The 26468-nt window shown below is 39.2% G+C and overlaps 1 protein-coding gene across 6 annotated transcripts in view; it reads right to left on the bottom strand.

Annotated features, from left to right (window-relative positions):
* The window catches only part of Ccser1 (coiled-coil serine rich protein 1), a 1140231-nt gene that overhangs the window by 446818 nt on the left and 666945 nt on the right, over nt 1-26468 (bottom strand). The gene's annotated exons all lie outside the window — the stretch shown is intronic.

Below are 26468 nucleotides of genomic sequence, written 5' to 3'. Positions count from 1 at the left end.
TCCAATAATTTTCCTAGATGTGCGTGGGTATAAGGCACGAGGGGCTACACACTTAAGGAAGGCTGACAGATACTAATTACAGCAGTCCTCCTGGTCCTCTGGCTCTAGCAATCTTTTAGTCTCCAATTCATTGCAACATGCCCCCTTGGAAGAAGAAGGTGTGAATAGATGTCCCATTGAAGATTAGCACTTCATTGTTATTCTCTGCTCTAAAGCAGTAATGATTCTTTGCATTGATGTTCTTCCTTTGTAAAAAAGAAGCTTCTCTAATGGTAGGTGAGAGTTGCTATAGGGATATGTATTTAGAAGGCAATTGGATACTTTATCCATTTATCAATATACTAGTAATGGGTTCTCCCTCCAGCCGATGGCACCTCTAGCAACAGGTTCTTAGCCAGGTTTATATTAGCAGCCATGAGTTCCTTCCTATTAAGCAGGCCTTAGATATATAACTACTGGTTACCTCCAAGATATTCATGCCGCTCGTATACCACTGCCCTATCTTGCTAGACTGGACTTTATTATACCTCACAGGGTTTGTAGCTGGGTAAGACTGTTGATAACTTTTCTCCCCTGGCAGACTGCATAGCATCTTTCAGCACTATGAAATCTAGCCATCAGAAAGAGGTTTCAGGTTGGTACCAGCTTGACTTCTCCAATTCTTAGGACTGAAGTATGTGCTGTCTTCAGCAATAGAAATTTACTTCGTGTTGGGCAACCAAGAACAATGGCAATATCCTGTGTTGCCAGATAAACATACCTCCCTGACAAACAACCAGAAGAGAAACTTCCCATACCTGGCGCTGGCTGTTGTTTGACCATCTGTGGCCTCTGGGAGGAGCATTATCTCCTCATGTGATAAACTATTTTTTAACTTCTTTTTTATTTTATTCTTTATGTCTTCACATCATGCATCTTGATCCCATTCATTCCCCCATCCCTTCATATCTGCCTTCTGCCCTTGCAACACCCACCAAATAAAATTAAATTTAAGAGGAAAAAAGAAAACAGAAAGAAAAAGGGAAAATCTCATCATGGAAGTTGTAGTAAGTCACACAGTATATCCTTTTGTCCATATATCTTTACTTGGAAGTGTTCATTGCAAATAGTCATTGGTCTGGTTCAAGGCCTCTGGTTTCTGCTATGCTATTGATGCTGGGTCCTCACTAAAACTCCTCTTGGTAATTCTGGTGTTGCCCCATGTCATGGAAATCCTGAAGCTTTAGATCTGCAGGACCGGCCCCTTCACATGCTCCAGCAGATCACAGATGAGGTGGATGTTGGGGTAGGCCAACTCACAACTCTGATTCTGGACCTGGGAGTTGCAGAGTTGGTCAGCTGTCCAGCTCTCCCTTGTCCTCACTACCAAGGTGAGCTCTCCAGCATTGCTCCTGCTAGTTCACTTCTTGCAGCAATGAGCAAGGGGCAGAACCAGTTCTTCTGCTTTCAAACCCTCAGGATAGGCTCTCTCACACCTGGACCTTCAGGGCCACCTCTACTATGTTGTCCAAGCAAGGTGCAAGGGCCACTCTCTAGAGTGCTGTAGCTGGTTGTGGGGGAAACAGTTCTCCTGCTCTTATGACCTCACAGCCAGTTCTCCCACCTGCTACAGGTCACTAGGGGTGGGGCAAGACATCTCTCCCCTCTCCACACCACTATATGGCATACTCACATTCTCGGGGCTGGTTCACCTGTACTCCTAGCAATAGGGTCAGCTCTGCTGTGCTCCCCAGGTAAGGTGCAGGGCCCACTCTCCCAAGTGCTGCAGCTGGTGAGGAGGAGGATCAGATTGCTCAACCAATACAGGTAGCAGGGGCAAGGGGGAAAGAGCATGTTTCCCCTGCCCTTTCCACTGCATGGCAGATGAGGGGTGTGTAGTCAATTATCCCACTCTCACTCATGCCTTTGCCAACAAGGTCAGCTTTGCTGTGCTATCCAGGAAAGGTGCAGGGCCTGCTTTCCCCATGCTGCAGCTGGTGGGGGAAGGAGGAGCTATCTCACTCTTATGACCTCAGGGCTTGCTCTCCCACCTGTGTCAGGCATACAGAGTTCCAGGGAGTGCATCTCTTCCTCACCTATGCAACCATATTGCATGCCAGGGATGGGGCCAGATCTCTCATGCTCGTGTTCTTGAGGTAGGCTCACCCATGTCCTTGTAAAAAGGGTCAGCTCTGCTATGCTGCTAGACAAGGTAGACAACTTGCAGGGCGCACTTTCCTGAGTATTATAGCTGATTAAGGGAGGGTCAGCTCCCTTGCCAGCTCAAGGTGTTAGGGGCAAAGAGGTAGGGTATCTTTCCCTTGCTCCAACTACTTCACTGTAGATGAAGGTGCCAGTACCAGCTATGCTCCTCACGGCTGGCACATCCATGCCCCTGTCTATAGGGTCAACTCTATTATGCTGCCCAGTCAAAGTGTAGGACCTGTTCTTCCAAGTGCTGCAGGTGGTGAGGGGTTGGGCCAGGTCCCCAACCTACTGCAGGTGGCAAAGTGTGAGGGGAGGAGGGCATGTTTCCCTCAATCATGCCACCACATGGCAGCCAAGAGGGGTGTGGCCTGCTCTTCTATTCGCAAGTCCTCAGGGCCAGCTTGCCCATGCCCATGAGAACAGGGTCAGCTCTATTATGCTATTATGCTTCCCAGGGGAGATGTAGGACCCTCTCTCCTGAGTGCTTCAGCAGGTAAGGGGCAGGACCAGTTGTCCCTAATGTTGCAGCTGGTGAGGGGTGGAGCCAACTCTGTACAGCCCTATCCTCTTGGTCTTTGGTGGTACCAGGAGCCACAGACATCAACAGAGACAAAGCAAGGCTGCCTAAGTGCTGTGGACCCAGATATCAGCCAGAGCAGCAATCCAGGCTCAGACATCACCATGGCCGTAGGTAGCAATCAAGCCACCCACCTCAGCTCTCTCCTCATCTCTTTCGCCTCTTCAGATATGCCTCTGTCTACAGGACCTGAAGCATTCTGTCTCTCTGTCTCCCATACCACAACCTAATAATGCTACAACTATAATAGTGCTTGTCTGCCTGTAACTGCAAGGTGCCAGGTGAGCCTGTGTTTTTTTTTCCTTAGAGCCCGAGGCAAAGCACCCCAGGCCTACATATGGCTCTCCTTATCCCACTCAGTCCATCATGGTTCTGGACAGAACCATGTTTCCTTATCACAAAGAGATCATAATAGTGCCTAATTGCCTGGTGCCTCTAGTTGGTGCAGAGGTGTTGCTGGAATCCTCTCGCATGTCTAGAAACCCTGGGCTGCATTTGAATTATGGTTCGTACTTATGTTTCTGGCCTTTTCATATAGCTTCAGGAACTCTCCACAGAACAAGCAGCGAATGAGCTCTAAAACATGTTCCACCTTCGATCTCTAATGTTGGATCCTTCTGTGAATTCTATCCTTCCCTGTATGACATCAGTTTCTCCTGAATGCATCTTGTCTCCAGTTTAAAAAACTGCCTTCTTTTTCATTTTACTTATGTAAGCATTAGTTGTCTATCTCTCCTGCAGCCGCTCACAAGTCAAGTCCCAGCCAGCCTACATCACAGAACTTTTATAAGTATGTAAAGACATTGTCACTCCCTTGGTGTTGCTGTTCTCAGTATTCTAGAGAATTTCTCTTGATTCTAGATGGCGCTAAGACTGGGATTAAGACTTAAGATTATGCCCTTTCCTACAAAACATCAAATTATCTGAATTTGTAATTCATTTCATCAGTTTTATATGATGCCATTGTTGAATGCTACTGTTTGCCTATTAAGATGTAACCTATGCTTCACAATCAGTGATCCTGTTTAATTTAAAGTTCTTTTGGTTAAATTACTAGAATAAATGAATAAGCAAAATACATTAAAATATGGGGGATGGTGTCAATACTGCACTTTTAAAAATATAGCATTTTTACTTGAGATATATTCTCACATGAAGCATGTACTGTGTGAATGCCATGAATGTGTATGACACATGGGTGTGCACAAGTAGCTTTTCACTATTTAACTCTTGGCATTCTCATGGTTGGTGTCCATTCCTTTCTTACATCTTCCTTCACAATACATTAAATCTGTGTCAAGGAGTCAAGCATCAAAGGTAAATAATGAATACCAAAACAAAGAAGTTTTAGAAATCTTCTTTATAGCAATTCTCCTTTGATGGCTGCTGGGGCAGGGAGAGTCAAGAGTCAGTTTTCCTCAAGGATGCATCCAGTAGATGCCCTGCAACCATGTACACAGAGGCAGCACACAGAAGCAGAACATCAGGGCATCACACACAGGAAGCACACATAGGCAGCACACAGGAAGCACACACAAGCAGCAGTGAGTATAAAACAAAGAGCACATGGAGTTGGGTGGAAAGGTGGGCAAGAAGATAGAGGAGGAAATGAAGAGGTGGAAATGAGTCATAGATCTGAGCAAAATGTATTATATGTGTGTAAGAAATTCTCAAATAATAAAGAAGAAAAAAAGCCAGAGATCATGTACTATTCTAACTCCTCTGTGGAACAGGATCCCTGATTCTTGGATGTAACAAAAAATTATATTTTGAAAGTAGAAAATTCTCCCATGTTTGGCCTGCTGAGGCTCTGAGATCATCCTGACATGTCTTCAAGGCTGCCTCTGTGCCAGGTCCAACTTTGGCTTCAGGGTGCCGCTTTCCTTCACCACTGCAGCATTTTAATTCTATCATCTTTTTCTCCTCCCTTAAAGAAGGATTCTACATAATCTGTACTTTCAGCACACAACTGGAGCGAGCACAGCTGAATCTATACAATCCACCAGGAATAAAAGTAGGGAGATATTCAAGGATCCACAAGTAAATGAGTTCAAATCCTAATCCATCAATAAATATTTATGCTAGAAAACTAACTCTGGGACCCCTGGTGATTTTATGCCTGATTGTGTTAAATATAATTTTGTTAATTTGTTCATTTGTGTTGACAATAAAGGAGTATATCAACTTTCTCTGGTACCAAAGTTATATTTTTATGATTTTTATGTTATTTACATGGGGTTTTAGTTTTTGTTTTTTGTTTTTTTTTTTTGTTTGTTTGTTTTTTTTTTTTTCCTGCCAATTGAATATTTGGAGACATGGCCACAAAGCATCAGTGACTGTTTTGAACACTTCATTTAAAACATGTTGGTTTTTTTTTTTTTTTTTGGTCTGTTATCTTCAAGGGTGCCATTGTCGACTGTGTTCTTTTATTGTAAATGAAATGGAAATTCATTAACGAAGCAACGAACTCAGACATTTCACAAGGATAATCTGTGCCACTGCTGTACTGCAGGGCTGTGAATGCCCGTGCTTCACTCTGTCCCTCTGGGCTTGGCTTGGGAAGAACAGGCTGTAGACAGAACACCTGTCAAAGGACTTTCTGCTTGCTCTAGGGTGGTCAAGTTCCCAAAGTGCCAAAACACTGAAATACATCCAATTGTTTTTCTAATTACAAAAGCGAGCGAGAGAAAGAGAGAGAGAGAGAGAGAGAGAGAGAGAGAGAGAGAGAGAGAGAGAGAGGGGGGGGGGGGTTTATTGTAAATATGAAAATTGTAAATATGTATTTCAGAAAGAAATTTTCTTATTTCCACTATTCAGAAATGCTGTATATGTATAACTATTTTACACAATACATTTCAAAAATAATATTTTTTCTTTTCCTGCAAAGGATAGATATTCAGTAGTTATTGGATATAAATAACATTTATTTTTATCAAATAGTTTTAAAGCAAAAGGACAGTTTGTTTATTAATGTATTTAAGAATATGCACATAAATCTACAATGGAGTAGTTTTTCTGTCAAGTTTAATAAGAAATACAGCTGGAGTTGATAGGACTATTAAAATGGTTTAAAAGATGAGGCTCTTAGAAAGGAATGCAAGAGAAAATAGAAAAGATAGAAAAAATGATATTTAGTAAGAAATCATTGGCACTGAATCAAAGATAACTGTGAAGTATTTAAAAATAAGCAGTTTAGCAGCAGGTAGAGTCCTGGACTTCTAACACCCAAGGCTTAATGTGCTCCAGCAAAATGTGAGGCTTCTTAGGGGGCAAGCCAGAAAAAGGCTTCACCAAGAAACTCCTGCTCAGTGGTGGCAAGTAATCGGTGAGCTTGTTCTCAGCATCACAGATATGAAAGTTAGGGCCCAGCTCTGAGCACTGAATTGTGAGTGTGTGTGTGTGTGTGTGTGTGTGTGTGTGTGTGTGTGTGTGTGTGTGTGTCTGTCTGTCCAGATGTGTGCATGTGGGACAACATGTGAATACATGTGGCAGGTGACTGGGGAAAACGTATGCAGATGTCACTGCCTGTCTGATTCTGCTCCTTACTTATGACACACTTTAGATTCCAGTTTCAGCTCACTCACTCTCTACTTGTTTAGTTTCGATCATCCTTTTTCCTAACAGACTTAGTTCTCCTGTAGTTGTTTTATTCTCAGAAAGAAAAGGGGGTGGCTCTGTTTGTGATATTTTTGTATTGGTTCTTTCTGCTGTGCCTGACTTTTGGATTTCACCTTCCATGATTGCAGCTGGGCTGGCAAGATATCTATGTCTTCTCTCTATGTCTTAGAGAGGTCTATGTCTTCTCTCTTGAACAGTGAGTGGCTGGTAGTTACATTTGTTGTGATAAAACATTGTAGTTTGCAAAAGCTGAAGTTCAAGCAGGCAATAGAAATCTGGAACTCTGTTTTGAAATCATATTTTTTTTATTTTTTCTTTACCTTTAAAACACTGTGTAGACTATCAAGGAAAAGGAGTTCTCTTGGGATATATATCTTTAAATAGAAATATTCATTCATGGAACACGTATGCTTCCCCACTATGTATTTTAAAAAGAAAGCCATACGATATTGTTGCATGTCAAGGAATCTTGTCCCAGAACCTTCTTCCATGATGAAATTTTTCGCATTGTAAGCAGTTCAGTACTTTTGTTCTGATAAAGTATCACATAGCTTTCAGGACTTTAGAAAGTCCCTGAATACCACTGGTGTCCATTAAAGCACCAATAACTGAACACCTCTTTATGTACACACGCCCACCCCCACTCTTCAAGTCCTAGAAGACACATTAAGCTCTTGTGTACTACGAGCTACTAATAAACAATACACAGGTGAACTTTCAAGGTGTGTATCTGGTGGAAAACCTGTGTGGTGGCATTCCACAAGTGATTTCTGAAAACACGTTTGTGAGCCACTGCTTGACATGAATGACAATATGAGAGTGGCAGTCAGTTCTGGAGTGACAGTTGGAGAATTCATAATGACTTACTACTTTGTTTTAGTATGGATTTCTAGGAGCCTCCTTTGTTAAAAATAAAGCAATTCACTGTACCATAAAATATCTTAAAGTATGAAATCAGAAAGTAGAAAAAGAATGTCCCCTGTAGACCCCTCAACCCCCAAACCTTCACACCACAGAGATAAATTGAGAGCTGAAATGATTTTTCCAGATGTTTACAGTATGTCTTCTTTCCCTGACTTGTGAAAAGCTCCACACTTGCTTCTAAGATGCAGTGTAATTTAATGCAGGCGCCTGTCAGAACCTGTCAATCATAGTCCCTGCTTCACTGATCATTAAAAAGTCTTTGATCAGAAAATATGGCGCTTTCCATCACATTACCAACAGAAAGGACTCACCAGATCACAACTTAGAGTAACAAAATTTATGGTGAATTTTCTGTGGGAAATTGTCCTTTTGGTTTCTCAGATATTTTAAATTTTCTTTTGATTAAGCCACCCTGAGAAAGACACATATTTCAATGATAATGAGCTCCTGTGGAGTAGGCATGCAGGGCTAGGCTGTATCATGGTGCACTTCACTTTGATGGAGGGAAGTAACAAGATATATTGTGCACTCAACCTAAGAATGTCACTATCTACCATATTAAAGTACATCATTCTTTATCTTCTAAATGAGGTCAAAGGTGGTTGGCTTATTTCTGGACTCAGTTCCAGAAATAAATATATTTCTTTTAAAAAATTCATCTCTCCTTTTCCCTTATGTGTGACTTTTCCCTTAGTGTTATTGAGTAGAGTGTCATATGCCTAAAATACAGCTTTGCCTTGTGATTTAGAATGCTTAGAAGTGCTTGTAGCTTACATCCTAACAGTGATGAAGATCTCATGATATTTTGCCACATACTAAATGAAATCTTTATTTTTATCTCTTTTTTTTTGTTGTTGTTGTTGTTCATTCTATTTCTCCAGTCTTACTGCTTTGGTCTTACATATTTGTTAGTGTTATTTCCTGTATATATTGAAAAACTCTTTAAAAGATGCTGATTAACAAGCTTCCCGTGCTTATATGCATATACTTACACTATGTTTGCCTGGTTTTAAACCTGAAGGAATGTCAGGAGAGGTTCCCTTCTCTGTTGCTCAGTAGGAGCTCAGGACACTTAAGGGTTTAAATTACAGCATGGATTTCTGTTTCTTTGTAATTTAATTGAGCAGAACACAGACTTTTGATTTCCTACTATGTAAGAGATGCTGAAAACACTAATAAAGAATTGCGAGCAAAATTTGTGGTCTATCTGTCTATCTATCTATCTATCTATCTATCTATCTATCTATCTATCTGTATATTTATTTATGCACTGATGGAGACTGAACCCATGGCTGCAGCTGAACAGATGCTCTACCATTTAGCTTCATTCCTAGCTCAAAGCTGTCTTTTTAATTTACCAATTAGCATCACCTTTCATGGATGTGAACCTTGTCAGTGCTCCTTGGGGCAGGTTACATAGTAACTATTTTACAGATGAAGAGAATAATGCTAAAGGAAATCACTTATACAAGGCACATAGTGATTCAGTACCAAGCCCCATACACTCTTTTCTGCATAACTCAATGAAGTTAGTAGCAATTTGCTTTGAATCAAAAGTACATTTTTAAAGTTATTTTTAACTATAAGATAAGGTAGACTGAGCTTTCTTTAAGTTTCTAGAATACTTAGAACTGGCCCCGTATGATTTAATTCCAAAATGAGATGATACTCTTACAGCATTTTTTAAATGAACAAAATAAGAATTCTTTTTTTATCTTATCTATATTTTTGTTCCTGATTTTACACATTTCACTTTGTATCCTTAAATGCAATGTTTCCAGAATTAAGGGGGATTCATAGACAAACTAATGTTGGAGAGAAACTCATATAAAAGTAGTTTCAACAAAATAAATTTCATGAACTAAAGCGTGGAGCGAATTAAATATATGGCATTTGGGGCGAAAAAATCTGCCTTAGTTTGTCTGAAATTGAGGGTGTATGTTGAAAAGTCAGAGGACTTAAGGCTAAGAAGACAATTGGGATGCTCCTGACATCTTGAATGTCAGACATCATCTTACTGCCATAGCCAGGCAATCAATCTGACTGGGATCCTAACTCAGAAATTCTGGAGGGACCAAGAAGAGGTCCTAGAAGGCTTGATGTAATAAAGGCATTCCCAGGCTTGCAACTGAGAATTGTAAAATAGGGCTGGTATTTACCACAGTTAAACTACCCTCCGATATTTAAAACCATTCTAAAGGGTGCTTCTCCTTTGGTGGTGAGACAACTAAGCGCTCGGTGCCTTCTTGGTATTTGTACAAGAGCCTTGGGGCCTTAGAAGTCAATGCAGGAAGAAAGAGCAAACCGTCCCTGTGCAGCTCAAGTTGGACCATCATTTATCTCCTTGTATTCACAGCAAACAACAGGCTTTCAACAGCATTGTTGAGTTATGAGAACGTTTTGCCTATGGTTCTGCTGCAGCAGGAGTATTTGAACTTTTGCCCAAACAATAGAGAGGCTCTAAAAACACTTCTGAGTCCCTGATCAGTAAGCAATTAGACTGTTCTCCCCATGGCATGCTGAGCCAGGCTCAGCTTGCTGCTCTCCAAATACAAAGCCACAGAAGAAAAAAATGGCAGGTGGTGCCAACCTGTGTGGCAAACCAGAATCAAGGCTTAAAAGAACAAGAGGGCCAGTAGTAAGTATTAGGTCCCCTCCTACATTCATCAGCCTTCTGTGAAGTTATCCGTGTTGAAGAATATGCAGTGCACTAGTTGCTTTGCCCAGCAATACCTTCAGGTTGGTTTTAGCCAAAGAGGGTGTGAACTGGAGACAGGAATGCAAGAGAACAAGAGATTATGTGTGTCTTTCCACCTCCATCCTTATTTCCATCCTACTAACCCTGGACCAGCTTTTTTTTCATGGCTCCACTCTCCATGAGATATGATAAACATTCTCCTTGACCCGTATATGCCTACAGAAGACAGACATAGGTTTCCAACTTCAGTTATTGACACATTTCTGCTAACCTTTTCTTCACTAAAACCAAGTCTTTATGTCACCTCTCAGGACCCTGACTTAAATTCAGGCAGAAAAGCACTGCAGTTCCCTGTAATTCTTGATCAGGTTACTTAGAGATATAATTCTGCATATTTTTATGCATTTCCTTTTAGAATTGTCTTCAGAGAACATCTCCAAGTATATTACAAGGTAGCAGCAAATAAAGAAGGGGAAAGAGCTCACTATTTTGTCACTCCCTTACTGAGAGGGAGGGGCTATGAAAGTGAAAATTTAGCTGGAGACCTGAAGTTCATCAAGCTACAAGCATTGACATCATATCTGGGAACTCATTGAAAAAGAATGGTTTTTGGCTCTACTCAAGACTAAACTGATTCAGAATCTCTGAGGACGGGTGCAAATAATCTGTGTTTTAAAAGACTTTGCAGGGTTGGGAATTTAGCTCAGTGGTAGAGTGCTTGGCCCTGGGTTTGGTCCTCAGCCCTGAAATAAATAAAAAAAAAGGCTTTGCAAGGAATCTGCATGGTAAAATTTGAGGAGTATAGAGCTTGATATAAACTAAGAAACATTTGTTTTAAAACACAGTGGTGCCTGTGAATTAAAAACTTCAGTATCTCCCTATTCAATGCACTGCTCTCCGATCACTGTTTAAAATATCCTGACACTGAGAGGTGGCTCATCCTCTTGGCCATTGCCTTCTTTACATCTATGGAATCATGCTAATTATTTTATGTCTTGCATAAATGCCATTGGCTTTTAAAACCTGCCCTGATTTTCAAAGCAATGGTGTTTTTCCCTTCTCTGGAATTTTGCATGTTGCATGTGCTGTAACTTGCAACTTCTGGACTAATACTTTTTTTTAATCTCTTCACAGCTTTCACTTAGGTTTCTTTACCTGCATTACTTGGTTATTGAGAGTACAAATATTATTCTGATTTTCCATGAAATATTGACTCTAGAAATTAACCATGTAGATGGGCCACATATTATTCTTTGTTGTTAGATTAGTCAGAGTTATTGCCAAACTTGAAAATGTGCATTAAAATATTCACTCCCAGAGAAAAAAATTCTTGGAAGTCTGTAAACTGTAATCAATACAAATAAATGCTAGTTAATGAAATTACAATTTTAAAAGAAAGAAAAAAGGGGCAGTGTAACACGAATCTTAGCAGGTCTTACAATAAAAAACCCAGAGTCACATATTGGGGTCAAAGATGAAAGATCAGAAAAGCAGAGCAGCCAGCCAGCAGCTTACCTCTAGGAAATCCTCAACCTCAAGAGGAAGTATTCCTGTTTCCTTACTCCTTGTATACCTTTCTATGCCCTGACATCACTTCCTGGGATTAAAGGTGTGTGTCACCACTGCCTGGCTCTGTTTCCAGTGTAGCCTTGAACTCATAGAGATCCAAATGGATCTCTGCCTTCTGAGTGATAGGATGAAGGATTTGTGTCACCACCGTCTGGCCTCTATGTCTAATCTATTGGCTGGCTCTGTCCTCTGATCCCCAGATAAGTTTATAAGGGTACACAAAATATCACCACAGGGCTGTGTTTTAGTTGTTTTTCTATTGCTATGAAGAGACACCATGACCTTCAAAAGAGTTTGTGGAGGTGGTGGGGGAGGCCCAGGGATATGCTTATAGCTGCAGAGGGTGAGTCCATGACTATCCTGGAAGGGAGCTTGGCAGCAGACTGGCATGGTGCTGGAACAGTAGCTGAGAGATCACATCCTGAGACGTAACCATGAGACAGAGAGAGAGCTAACGGGGAATGGCGTGGGCTTTTAAAACCTCAAAACCCACTCCTGACATATATCCTCCAAAAAGGCCATACCTCATAATCCTGCCCAAACCATTTAACCAAATATGGATCAGCATTCAAATGTATGTAGCCAATGAGGGCATGCTCATTCAAACTACCACAGGCTGAAAAATGTCTAAATGGTTAAAGCACTTAAGGATCCAAATAGGTCAGTTCCCAACATCCACATTGGATATCTCACAAGCCCGCAACTACCTTTCCATGAAATCACAGACCCTCTGGCCCCATGGGTACTTGAAGCCACTCTGTGGACATAAACTCACACAGGAACACATATACACACAATAATAACAAACATGAAGCAGCAAAAACAATAAACATTCTCCTTTCCTTCATCTCTGGATATATGCTTTCTATCAAGTGTTCTTCTGAAACCCAAGGTTTAAATGCAGACACACCAAGTCAGAACTGATGGGGCTGGCAGAACAGCTTCGTCTCTGAAACATTAATGATTAAGAAATAATCAGGTGCTAACTGAGTAGGCAATGTTTTTCAGGATTAAGTAATATTAGGAAAACATCAATGTGACACAAACATGCATTGTTGTCAAAGACATTTTTATAGCACAGAATTTTGTGTTTAATGGTTCATTTTATTTACTTGATACCATATATTATGAAAACATATCTAAGTCACTATGTAATAATTTTTAGGTAATGTAATAAACAATCTGAAGTATTTTAAATTCTTACAGAATTTATTTGATTCCAAAGAAAGATTAATACTCAAGAAACCAAGTAACATTGCAGAAAAGAAATTTGACTACGATTAGCCCAAAGAGATGTGGTCTGAAACACTCTGATACTGCTAACTTTTAAATACCAGACAGAAAAAAAAAATTAGTTGAACCTCTGTAATAAAACCATTTTATTTAAGAGGTTTGAGATTGAGGATACTTTTCCCCCCCAAGCTCTATTTCTAAATTTCAAGGATCTTTTATCAGACAGGCATAAGGAAATCCTTGACATACATCAGTAAGGAGGGAGAACAAATACCTTGAAAATCCACTTACTAAAAAAAAATGTATTGCTTTTCTTGGTGCCGTGGCAGATCCAGTACATTAAGTACTGTGGAGAAGGAAGACACTCAGTAGGTATGACAAAGAGAGTGTTGTGGGGCAGTGGGCTAGAGAGAAATTCTTCAAAGTCAAGCTAATGGACCTGCACAACTGAAGGTTAAAAAGGGGAAAATTAGTTTCACTCATGTAACAAAGTCCAGGTCATCCAGGCAATGGCCACTTTCACAGTCTGACTTATTGATACACTGTGCACAGGGAATTGCTACAGAAGTCAAAGTAAAAGCGAGGGGCAACTTCTTTTGCAAAGGAAATGTGGTTTCTTGGTAGAGATACAATTTCACTTCTGATTTTCCTAAAAATAAAGGCAAATTTTTATGAGATACTGGCATTTTAAGAACTTGAGCATGGACTTTCTGAAGACAGAAGACAGGACCTTGGAGACAGTAGATACCTATTGTAAACAACTCTGCTCAACATATAATAAAAGGAAAACATGTCAAACAGAATTGTTCCTGACAATGAAGGGGATTTCAGAATTTTTTTTTTTAAGATTTATTTATTTATTATGTATACACTCTTCTTCCTGCAGGCCAGAAGAGGGCGCCAGATCTCATTACAGATGATTGTGAACCACCATGTGGTTGCTGGGAATTGAACTCAGGACCTCTAGAAGAGCAGCCAGTGCTCTTAACCTCTGAGCCATCTCTCCAGCCCTGGATTTCAGAATTTAATGATGGGTTTTCATCAAGTTTGTACATTTACAGCTAAAGGAACTCTGTCACATTCTTTCCCTAGTTAAGAACAGAAGGATCAACATCTTTCTCACTAGTTCTTCCTCTACAGCGTCACACGTCTGAATGGACTCAATTCTCTTGCGGCCTGTTCTAGCAGTATTACTCAATGTGAAATTGAGTGTGAATTTTACCTAAATTTAAATCATGGTAGTGTGACCTTTAAAATGCAGCCTCTCAGGCATGATGCCATACATGGCTTCGGCTCTCACATCACACAGAGGACATGGGACAACTCCATCATTCAGTGGGAGACTGATGATATCACAATTAATTTAGATGTTTGTTCGGCTTTCCTTGGAGCGTGGAAGATGTGTATTTCTGAGTTTTCTATCACATATGTACTACGATTACCAATGTTGTATCATATTCTGTCTTCTGGTGATTTCCTTAACTCACTCAAGATCATATACTATGTGTTGATAAATTTTGCTCAATAATGATTATTCCATCTAAGGACCCAGATCTTCTATATCTTTTATTATTATTTTAAACTACTATTTTAATGTTACTACTTTTCTCTTTCCTCCCTCCAACCACTCCCATGTAACCCTGTACCTTATCCTCTCTCAAATTCAGTCTCTGACTTCTTTTCTTTGATTATTATTACACGTGTGTGTGCGCGCGCGCGCACACACACACACACACACATGCACGCACATATACTTAAATATTTAGGAATTCCTAAATATATAAATATAACCTGCTAAGTCTGTACAATATTACTTGTATGTATATATTTTCAAGGCTGATTACCTGGAAGTGGTTAACCAACTGGTATGCTCTTTTCTGGAGAAAACTATTTCTCTTGCTCTCAGCATCCCTTAGTTGCCTGTAATTCTTTGTCTAGGGCTGGGCCATGCGATTTACATCTTATATGTTACTGTCTATGGTGTCGTTCTTTTTCAGATCTTATTTAGGCAGCTGTGTTGATGAGACTTCATGGGTGTTGTTTCCCTGATGTTTATAGGTGAGATAACCTCACAGTAGTTTATTGTTCTTAGTTGATCAAGTTCATAGAAAAGAAGCATTGCCTGTAAAAACATAGTCAGTATTAGAGAAGCAATATCAATATGAAAGAGGAATACAGTGTAATACAGTGTTACAAACATTAACGCGCTGCAGGCCATGTCTGTTTTTCCTATTCTATCACAAAACAAGCATGCCCTCCTACGTTGCAATACAATTTAGTATTACACAGCACTCCTTTGAGGGATTTGTATTTGCTAAGTGTCTTAACCTTTTGAATAAACCATTGAAGTAGGGGTAATTACAGTGTAATAAAATAGAAAAATATGGTAAACAGATTAATTTGCATGAGCTTGTAGAATTGCAAAGGTTTAGAGATATTCTGGCTTTTGTGACTGTTTCTGGGAACTTAGCTAGGCCAGATAGTCTGCTTAAAGCCACACACCTGTTTTTAAACATGGAAGCACTTTACATGATCATTACAGTCACAGCATCGTGTGCTGCCAGAGTGCAGCCCAGTCTGATTGAACCGTTATCCCTGCCTTGTTTCTCAACAATCATGGGCAGATTACCTGATATCGAATGTCTACGTCATGCATGATAGTTTAAAAATGTTTAATGGTGTCTCTGTTAGCACATATTTACCTTTACTAGATGATTTTTAACAGTATCTTAAGCACTTTTATAATTTTTTTATATAAGAAACTATGTGTTAAAATATTATTATAGTTACTGGGAGAGATTCAGTAAGAATTCTATGAACCTATTTAATGACTATAAGAGAGAGCGATGCCTAATGGACTGGCAGGCATTTCTTTGCTTTCCACTGGGAGAGACTCACTCTCTATTCCTTCTCTATTGAGAAGATAATCCAGAAAATTTTCAAGGGGTTTTATTCCGGTTTATGGTTGAATATAATTACGGACTTAGCACATGACTCTTCCATGTAACTCTTAGCACTGAGTAACTGCATTCTTCTCCTGGATTTCTATTTTTATATCCTGAAACTTATAACTGTTTTGAGTACGTAGCTAAAGGGCATTAAAGTGTCTAAATGTTTTTACATCAGGATGTATATGCAGAAGCATTCCTAATGGCAATAGCTGCTCTTGTCTCAAACCAATAATAATTATTTCATATCCATAGGGAACCATGCTCCTCATATTCACCATGTTAGGGCTTCAAATATTTTTTCCTTGATGAATAATCAAGTAACTGTTATCAAATCTGAAAAGAAGCAGAGATTTGTTGAATAATTATAGAGAATTTGCTAATAAGTATGTGCCATATTTTCTTTTATTCAAATTGTTATCCATTGGCACGTCTGGGGAGTATCAAATGCCCATGTTTCCAGGTCATAAACCTACTATACTTTTGTTAGCAGATAAAGACTAGCATGATCTAGGGTACATGTTTGTAATTCCAAGGGAAACAGTCTCTGACTCATTCATTGACTCATAGGTAACAAACTCAGAGAATAGTGTGCCCTGCTGATCGTGTGCGCCCTGCTCCACCAACAGCAGCTAATGGAGGATACAGTATTTAAATGAATGAATGAGAAGCAGGTTTTGAAATTCTTCAGCATTCTGACCTTCATATCCCACCTGCGGTACAACAGGGAGGCTTAGCACCATGTGAGTGCCACAAATACACAAAGGTATAACTAACAAATTTTCAGTGTTACAGCAGTGTAATTGCAATATGCATCCAGTTGACTTTACTGTGAAATTTCAATTGCCCAACCTGGTCCTGACAAGTTTTTGTAGCATGGTTTGTCCTTATGAATTTGATCAGTAGCTATAATCTGCCTTTGCCTTCAAGGTCAAAAACTGATATTCTACCAATTGCTGTTTTATCAGAAGTTGGAGAATAAAAGCATCTAGTAAATTAAATAAGACATTCAAAATTTTACTGTGACATAAGCTTTGTGTCATATGCTTTGCTCAAGTATAAAAACTGTTAGTGTTCTGGGCATATCCAAAGTGAACAAGCTTAGGCATTTGGGAAGGTAGGTTTTCAAAAACAATTTTTACTTAGATAATTTCAACTTAGAACTAGACATATCATGACACAATCGTGTCACAAATCCAGAGTTAAAGTATTAAAACATGCATGTTTTTCATAAATATGGCCTCGTGTGATACTTGGGAAATAATGTCTATTTTCTAAGCCGAGAAAATATTAATGGCTGCCTTTCTCAATACCTAGTAAACACAGTACTAAGTCATAACCATTTTAAGCAACAAAATGGAAAATATATGCCCACATCACAAAGTCATTGAGCAAGTTATAAGAGAATAAAACTGAATCCAGGCAGTGGTGACACGCATCTTTAATCCCAACACCTGGAAAGCAGAGGCAGGTGGATGTCTGTGAGTTTGAGGCCTGTCTGGGCTACAAAGTGAGTTCCAGGATAGCCAGGACTAAACAGTGCGGCTCTCCCTCAAAATAACAAAACAGGGAGAGAGAGAGAGAGACAGAGAGACAGAGAGACAGAGAGAGAGAGACAGAGAGAGAGACAGAGAGACAGAGACAGAGAGACACACACAGAGAGAACAAAACTGAAAACAATCCAATGAGTCACACATAGATGTGGAGATAGACACCAGATACGACTACAATGGGACACTGATGAGTAGACATTCATATGACATAGAGAAGGAGAGGGAGAGGGGGAAGGAGAAAGAAATGAGAAACATGGAAGAAGAAATGGAGGGGGAAGGAAAAGGAGGAAGAAAAGAAAGAATCAGGAGGGACAAGCTTATTTATGTTCATTAGTCAATGTTTCTATGATTATCTTCCTTAGGTATTATTTAGATAATGGAACACAATAAAAAGAGTGTACCAGGACCAATGTTCTTGCACGTTGGGGCCATCATTGAATAAAATGAGAGTGGCTTGGACAGAAGACTTAGGAGACAGCAGCAGTTGGGATGGTGGGTACAAAGCCACTAAGTGACTAATGAATGCACAGCTAGTGTAGAACTTTAGATAAGCAGACTTTTCTTTCTTTCCTTTTTTTCTTTTCTTTTTTTTCTGAGACAGGGTTTCTCCATGTAGTTTTGGTGCCTGTCCTAGATCTCACTCTGTACACCAGGCTGGCCTCGAACTCACAGAGATCTGCCTGGCTCTGCCTCCCAAATACTGGGATTAAAGATGTGATCCACTGCCACCTGGCAAGCAAAGAATTTTTATGCAGTATATAACATAATAAAAAGTATTTGCTATTTATTGAAATTTACATTTAACATGGGAATTCTGTGTTTAATGCTGCAGTTATCTTTGACTCTAGAGATTTCTGTGGTCTGTTGGTAATATGCTTTTTTTAACACTACCCTTCTATCAACACCACTAAAAGAAAGTAATCTCATTTATTCTCAATATTGACTTTGAAATTCATACAGTCATGAGGAATCTTAAGTTTAGTTTAAAACTGCAATTTTTCCACAAGTTTCATGCCAACACTGGACCTTTTGTGTCTCAGAGCATTTTCAATTTTTATCTTTATTGCTTAATAAGTCATAGGTTTTATTAATACCTATCAGCTAATGGTATGCAAACACATGGATCATTCTTTTACACAAGATTGTTTAAATCCACTCAATGACTTTTAAAACATTATGCGTAGCTATTAACACAGAAAGTACTGATCCATTTAGTGTTAAAGTGGTGGTGCACAACAGAGTTTAATTGAGGAATAATCTAATTGGTTCAACCTATTATTCACTGCATACAAAACCAGATGCTTTTTTTTCCTTATCTTGGAGAAGTAGTTTCCATTGATTTGGAACATTTCATGATTTAAAGGCATTTCTAATCTTACATCTCAAAGCAATGTAGTGTGATGAAGACTCAATATTGTGACAGTGAAAGCACAGCCAGAAGACACAGTCTCTTAGCTAAGATGTTGGAAGTTTATTGAAAGAAAAGAGTGCATTTCAAAGGATGACATAAATATGATGTGATAGTTCTTCCTGGTTGTCAACTTGACTGCATCTGTAATTAAGTAAAACCCCAAAATGAAGAGACCACCTCTGTGGGAATTTTGCTTAATTTGAAGTGGGAAGATCTACTTCTAATCTAGATCTTTGAGGTAGGAAGACACACCTTTAATCTTGATCTTGAGGTGAGAAGATTCACCTTTAATATGGATCTTTTGAGCTGAGAAAGCTCACATTCTTCTGGAAGCCTACCTACATAAGGACATGGAAGAAGGAAGCTTTTGCTCCTTGCCTGCTTGCCCTTGCCTTGCTACCACATCCATTCTTTCACTTACATTAGAGCCTGCTTCTTCAGGATTCTAGTGTATACAGAGAAGAAGCTGAGATATCCAGCCTTCTGGACTGAGCAACTGCTGAATTCTTACACTGCCTGTCCATAGCCAGCCATTGTTGGATTATCTGGACCTCAGCCTATAAATCATTCTAATAACCCCCTTTCTATATAGAAAGAGATTGATTCTATAAGTTCTGTTACTCTAGAGAACCCCAACTAGTACATATAATTTTTTTAATTATATAGCCTCTAATGCTTTAATTGATTAAGGTCTAATCATTAGGTCTAATAATTTAGATGATTTTGCATTATTTCCTAAGAAGAACTGTAATGGGAAACCAAAACATAAGCTACAGATGAAAATGAGTAACAAGGAAACAGACAAACAGCAATGGCAAAGCCCACGGTCATCCGCAAATGCACTGCAGAGTGGGAAGCACATTTAAGCTCAAACACAGCACAGTGGAATATAGTGTTTTGTGAATCTTCCTCCTGTAACAATTCCATTTTAGGCTTAGTCTTTGAACACTGTAAGAGACAAACTGTCTTGTGTCTTCCATGGTCAGTTTACATGGTGGTAACAAGTGGGTTCAACTGCTCCCACAAAGGATTCCGTGTTTGTTATTCAGATTTCCCCTGTCTCTTCTAGCCTGGGACTTAGGAAACTTATGCAAACTTCCTAGGGAGGCAGACTAGAACCAATGAGGGAAACAAAGTCAAAGCCCAATGCACTTGGCACATGGAAACAAACACCACATATACATGACAAGCACATACTCACCAGAGAGAGAGAGAGAGAGAGAGAGAGAGAGAGAGAGAGAGAGAGAGAGAGAGAGAGAGAGAAAGAGAGAGAGAGGCAGAAACAGAGAGACAAACATACAGAGAAAGAGAGAGAGACAAAGACAGAGAGAGACAGAGAGCAAAATTGAAAGCTGAAGATGAATTATCACAAAAAGTAACTGCTAGTAACCGAAAGAGAGTTTTGAATCTACTGTAGCAATATGACACAGAGAAATAAATCTCCCTTTGCAATTCAGAGCACTGCTTATTCGGGTTGAAGTGATCATATCTACAAGTATCCATCACCTTATCAGTGTGTATTCCCTAGCAGAGATGTTGTAAAAAACTTAGCTTTGCCAGAAGATGACTTAAGCCAACACCCATCTGTAAGGAATTTTGTTGGCATCAGTCTCAGTGGGAACAAAACCATGATCAACCACAAGAGTTGAGCAAAAATGTGTCTTCACAGGGTACTGGCATGATGTCTGAGACCTCCAGACAAATATCATCTCACAGTCCCACAGTGAGACTGGAAAAGAAATGAAGAAAACAGGAATTGAAGATGCTACACGCTTCTAAGAATATATGAGGTGGTCCCTGGAAATTTAGAAAGAAGACTGCGTGATTTTAAGGGGAAAAAAAGTTGCCCAAGAGTGATGAGACAACAAAATATTGTCCTTTACTGACTTTGCTGGTTTTGAAATTTCTGGGCTGGGCACCTTTGAAATGCTAACCTAGGAGAGGGAAGCGCGTGAGAAATACTTCAGTCTATAGATCAACACTATGAATCTTCAAAATGTGCATGGTTTTACAAAGACAGAGTAGAAACCTGATTGCTAGACACAATCATTGATATGGTTTGCTCACTAGGAAGAACATTCTGACTGTGACAGATTTCTTTGCTTAATATTGCCCTGACAGAATATAGCTGTGTTCTTTTAACATGAGCATTCTTACATGATTGATACTTCAGATATACCAGTGAAAAATAAATGCTGTAATAAGAGTGTCTATAAGTCTTTATTACCCTATAAATGTGCTGAGAAAGAAGAGACACAATCTTTAGTCAAAATAATTGAGAAGTATTTGACTTCTTACAGATGACATAAGTGAAATCAGTCAGAAAGCTATTTACTTTCTAGGGTTACCTGAAAGGTATTACTACAAACCATTAACCAGGATTCAGGGACTGAAAAATATGCGTATTCTGAATTTACTTGACAGTCATAGGACTGTCATATTTCACAGATCGTAGAGTTCAGCTAACAAAGGAAATGGTATTTTACTTTCTCATTAGAAGTATTATTTATGCCTAAACAAATTGGTGCTTATCAGCACTTCAAAAATAATTTGTCATAGGCTGATGTTTAGGAAAGCAGTATCAAACAATTCTAAAAATAATTTTAAAAAGCATGAAAATGGAGATATAAAACAATTAGATTTAACAGACGAAAATAACCTTACCCAATTTTTGAAAAAGTTTGTAAGTAGCTTATTTCTAGATATACATATATATATATATATATATATATATATAGAGAGAGAGAGAGAGAGAGAGAGAGAGATGTAGATAGAGATAGAGAGATAGAGAGATAAATATATATATTTGAGAGAGAGATCAATTATTATGATGATAACAAAACATGGAATCAGAGTACTAGGAAAAGATACCACAACAAGACCTTTCTAAACAAATTGAAAGCTGAACAGACAGACAAATAGACATATAGGTAGGTGGTAGATGACAGGTTGATACACATATATTTAAAATCGGATTGTACATGTATATTGCTATTAAAATTATTAAATTATTTTAAAGTTATAATATCTAAAGATTATCTTGAAATATTCTTGATTTATGTATTCCACCAAAGAACGGTGCCTGTCGCTTTCCAATTTTGTCACTGCTGATATTAGTGTCATCAGTGCAAAAGCCCAGTCCCATGCTCCCACAGGTGTGTGTACTGTTCAGAGGTTTTCAGTGAGTACAGCATATTTATACATAGTTGCCCTTAATAGAAGTGCAAGTGTAAACAATAGCTGTGTTTGATGACAAAGATTTACGTATTTAATCACAGACAGAACCACTCTGCTGTCTAAAGCTAGCCTGGCATGACCTGAGCTTGAAGGATCCCATTCATCAATGACTATGTGGCATTTCAAGAGGGATTTCATGTAATTCTCATCTAATATCCATGTAATAAGCCTCTTCTGAGTGAGCTATGTATGATATCTGTCATAATTATTGATTACTCTTCCCACTGGTAGGCAAATATGTAAACTGCTCATGAAAGCGAAGAAAGTTTGTGTGTGTGACTGCAGGCAGAGCGCTCACATTATTTGTCCTCCACTTCATCATGCACACTTTGCAAAGGCAGCACAAAGCTAATGGTGTGAACTTCTATACTTAATAGTAAGCCAAGCTCACAGTACTAAGGCAAATTGTGATAAAGAGTTTTCTCCTTTACTCAGTTAAAATCTATTAGGTTTCAGAATCAACAAGACACAATTACATTATTGGTAATAAAAAAGGCAATAACTAAAATAAATTCTAAGTAGTTCTCCATAAAATATATTAATATGGGGTTTGACATGGAAATAGTCAATGGGAAATATTTTAAATGAGAGACACAGTCCAACACTGATTAATTCATTCATTTGTAAATGGGCTTATTTATAGAGGAATAAGCAAAGGACTTGTCCTGAAACTAGGGATAAAAATAATAATAATAAAAACTGAGAAGAGATACCAATCATAAAATAATAGACTATGAAAGATATTGATACTGAAAGTAAAAATATTAGCTTATCACATTTGAACTGACAACACCTAGCCATAGTTAGTGAGCACTTACTGAGAAACTATGTAATGCTTTATCCACAACAAAGGAAATTAGGGGAAACAGTAAATTGCAGAGGTCATTATTCCAATAGCATTGGACAGAAGGTCACAAAGAGTACATGACACATGAGAAGCCAGTGTTGTCTTAGAATTCAGGAGGTCATCTGATGGGCACAAGCTGTTTTACAATTGTAGTCCGAGAAGGGTTCATCCAAGTGAAGAAGCAGAGCTAGAAAGGACTGTATCAAGTAAAGTTTCAAAACGGAGAAAAATTTGGGTCTCATGTGCTGGTACTGAACTAATGGTAAAATCAGTACACAAAACTTTCCATTTGAGAAAAGTTATGAAAGTTCACACACCAGAGTATGGAGTCATAACTAAGGGAAGACATTTTATCTAAAGGAAAACAGAACATTGTTCAGAACCTAAAATTAAGGAATGAAGTGAATAAATATACATTAAATAAAATGACTTTTGTCTGTTGATGAAGAGGAAATGGCCGTGATTGAAGATAAGGACACAACCCTAGATGGGAACTCAAAATGAGCTGGTAAATAGGAATTCACAAGTGACCCTCAGAGAGAGAGAAAAGGGAAGGCTTTGACCCTGGGCATCAGTGTAAGCACTTACCCAGAAACAATCAGTAGAGGAGGTGCAGTTTGGTTTAGGGAAGAGAAATGTATTTTATGAGGCACTGGACGTGAGCAATGCAAGTGTGAAACTCACGGCAGAGCACGAGCTGAAGAAATGGATGACTCTAGATAGAGTGACTTTATAACTGTAGCCATGGCTGCAAATGGGTTTCTCCAGGCAAAAGACAGATTTCGATAACGCTATGTTCTGTACACTAGAAATTTTGTTTGGTATGTGTATGCGAGGGGTGACTGTGACATATGCATGTGTGCAGCTATACTCCACTGTGCCTGTGGAGGTGCAAGCACAGCCCAGGGACTGACAGTGGGTGTCTTCCTCTGTCACTTCTCCATTTCATGTTGTGAGACAGGACTCTCACTGAATCTGAAACTCCTCAGTGAGAATTGTAGCCAGAGACCCCTAAGTGTGCACCTGGCTCCCTGGTCTCCACACATAGACATGGGATTACAGACAACTCTGACATGCCGCACTTTACATGAGTGCTTAAGATTCAAAGCAGGTACCTTAACTACTGAGCAGTCATTCCAGAGCCTGCACTGTGACTTTTCTATATGAAATTAGTTTCTTCTCCTTTCAATTAAATGCAGAATCCTTTTTTCAAAATAAGTGTCTTATAAAATATTAGCAAGTTCTTCCTGATCCAAGTGACCTGGGTCCCTTAAGAAGTCAGAAAAAAATTCTTCCTTATCCTGACTACATGAATTTATCCAGGATAAGAACACACACACACACACACACACACACACACACACACATATATATATATATATATATGTATGTATGTATGTATTAAAGTTAGTAGTAAGATAGTACTAGCCTGTGGATAAAGCCAGTTCCAGACTCTAAAACATGTAGCACACTTACCCTGGACAGTTTCCTGGTTGATGCAACTTCACTGAAGCTCCCAAGATGCAATTATATGTGCCTCTGGACATTTCTTATCACCAAAAATAAGGAAGTCATTCAGTCAGGCAAAGCAGCCAGAGTTCCATGCTCTTGGTCTAATTACATGGCAGGAACTCTCCCTCTTCCTCCTCGTGTCCATTCTACAGTTGAATTGCCCCATGGTGGAAGGTTGATTTCTAAGATATAATGTCTACCTTAGTTGCTGTTCCATTGCTGTGGAAAGACACCATAACCAAGACAATTCTTCTAAAAGAAAAAATTTAATTGGGGGTTTGCTTATAGTTTTAGAGGGTTAGCACATGATCATTATGGTGGAAAGCAGACAGGCCTCTTGCTGGAGAACTAGCTAAGATCTTTACATCATGACATGTAGGCAGTAGGCAGAGATAGCTAGAAAGATAAAAAATAGCTAGACAGATAGAATATATATATATAGAGGGGGCAGAGAGACAGAGAGACTGGGCTTGACTAATGTGGACTTTTGAAACATCAAAGCCCATCTCCAGTGAAACATCTCCTCCAACAAGGCCGTGTCAACTCCACAAAGGCCTTTTAATCTTTCCTGAGCAGTTCCAATAAGTGGGACCAAGCATTAAAATAATGTCTCTATGGGGCTAGTCTTATTTAAACCACCACAATGTCTTTAGGAGAATTTCTAAATCTTCCAACTCTTCCCCAAGATATTCTCTTCATATTACATTGCAGTTGTTCCCAAAAGTGTTTATTTTCATCAGGCCTCTATCTGTGTCTCATCAGTGACAGGAAGAAAAACTTAAGAGGTTTCAACAGTTGGTATTAATCTCTAATTTCATCTTAAAGTTTTTTTCTTAAAAAACAGATTTCACTGGGTGTCTATGCCCTAAGCACTCCTAGCTGCAAGTACTACAATTTATGTATCGAAGCATATGTTTCTATCGTATTTGGAAATTATGTGTATTCTTTTCTTCTAAGAACATTAACATGAGAGCTTTTAGTAAGGGTAGGCTATTAAGCACAAAGGGATGAACTTTACTGAAAGCATGGAGAGGGTCATTATTGGTGAAATTATTAAGGCCACTCCACGTAGTTAAAAGGAGATTTATTTAATGGCATAACTTACAAATTAAGGGATAGGTAGGTCGCGGTGTCTGGGGAAGGTGTATCACAGTCCAGCGGTGTTTTCTGGAGCTCTGCTCAGTCCACCTCCACTATCCAGGGTCCCGCCACAGAGAGAGCGCCCGCTGATCCAGATCTCGGGTCCCCAGGTGCTTCCCTTGGCCCCGCCTTGTAGGCGTGACAGTTGCCAAAGTCTCAATGGGGGTTGGAACTTCCAGATCAAAGCCGGAATGGCTACCCACTACATCTCCCCCTTTTTGTCTAAATAAGAAAGTTCTAACCTAATACAAGACTATATACAAAGGAATGGTTATCAAATATTGTCCAGGAATAATAAGGGATAATGACCTAGATAAGATGGAAGTACAACCAATGCAAACAATATCAAGCAAGAAACACATACTAAAGTCCAGAGAAGTATAGAGCATAGGTAAATGGCATGTTAGAAAGATCATTCCAAAAGGTGTCCTATCCTAAAGAACCTGAATCTAATACTTAATATGTTCTATCTACTAAGTTGTAACTATAACTGCTAGTCTTCAATCCCATCAAAGACCTGAGAAGGAATATAATGGTACCTGAGAAATGGTAGATGGATGCAAGCAACTTTCGGGAATCTTGCAAGAGTAGACCGAGACAGCTGGCAGCCTGGACAGTCACCTAATGTTTCTCAGCATTGTTGGTGCATTCAAATTGGCTATAGGCCTAAAGTATCTGACAGACCATTTTCAGAAGCAGGAATTCTGAAAGACCATCTTACCCTGTCTTGGCAGAGTACAGTGGTCTCTTTCCTTGTGTCCCGCTTGTCCAGAAAGGATAGCATTGCATTAGTACTGTCAGCCGTCGAGGCAAGGGCAGTTCTTTGCCCAGTAGGCCATTTTGTGCCAAGAAGACAAACTTCCAAATGGAAATGTCTTAGAAGCCCAACATTCTCTTGGGATCAAATTGGTGCAGCCAGGAGCAATTATGTCTCACATCAACAGAATTCTAAGTTATTTAAATGTCATATTTTCTAGGTCTATAAGGGGGAGATGTAGTGGGTAGCCATTCCAG

This window comes from Peromyscus californicus, unplaced genomic scaffold, assembly GCF_007827085.1.
Source record: "Peromyscus californicus insignis strain IS unplaced genomic scaffold, ASM782708v3 Scaffold_6__1_contigs__length_162567912, whole genome shotgun sequence".
Classification (NCBI taxonomy): Eukaryota; Metazoa; Chordata; class Mammalia; order Rodentia; family Cricetidae; genus Peromyscus; species Peromyscus californicus.
This window is presented reverse-complemented; position numbering and strand designations above follow the sequence as displayed.